At 28.3% G+C, this 453-nt stretch overlaps 1 protein-coding gene across 1 annotated transcript in view; it reads right to left on the bottom strand.

The window, feature by feature from the left end:
• Positions 1-453, bottom strand: part of LOC119586763 (putative protein TPRXL) — a 3,562-nt gene that overhangs the window by 946 nt on the left and 2,163 nt on the right. The gene's annotated exons all lie outside the window — the stretch shown is intronic.

Here is a 453-nt window from a genome sequence, read left to right as displayed (position 1 = left end):
TGCAGTGGACAGTGCAATTACCCAGTGAAAACAGGTTAAGAATCAAAAGCCTTAAACAGAAGTCAAGTGTTCCTTTGTTTTTCTTTGTTTTCTTCTTTCTCTTTTTACGGTGTTAATATTTAATGCTACTTATGCAATTAAACTGTATACTCTAAATTGTGCAATCAAACAACTTACTAAATATCTAGAGATATGTCATTTAATATTTCCTGCCTATACATGGACAAACTTGGATAACTTCACGATAAATTCACTCATTTATTTGCTACTGTAATAATTGCTGTAAAATTAGAGATTATTGGTAATAACAAATCAGTAATGTAAAAGAATCTTGGTATTTTTTAATAATCAGCATAAGTCCTACTTTAAGTCAAACTACCACTAAATTTGAAAATTTATAAAAATAATCATATTCTTGATTCTTCTTTATATCATCATATTGGCACCTACTGA

This window comes from Penaeus monodon, chromosome 21 (assembly GCF_015228065.2).
Source record: "Penaeus monodon isolate SGIC_2016 chromosome 21, NSTDA_Pmon_1, whole genome shotgun sequence".
Classification (NCBI taxonomy): domain Eukaryota; kingdom Metazoa; phylum Arthropoda; class Malacostraca; order Decapoda; family Penaeidae; genus Penaeus; species Penaeus monodon.
This window is presented reverse-complemented; position numbering and strand designations above follow the sequence as displayed.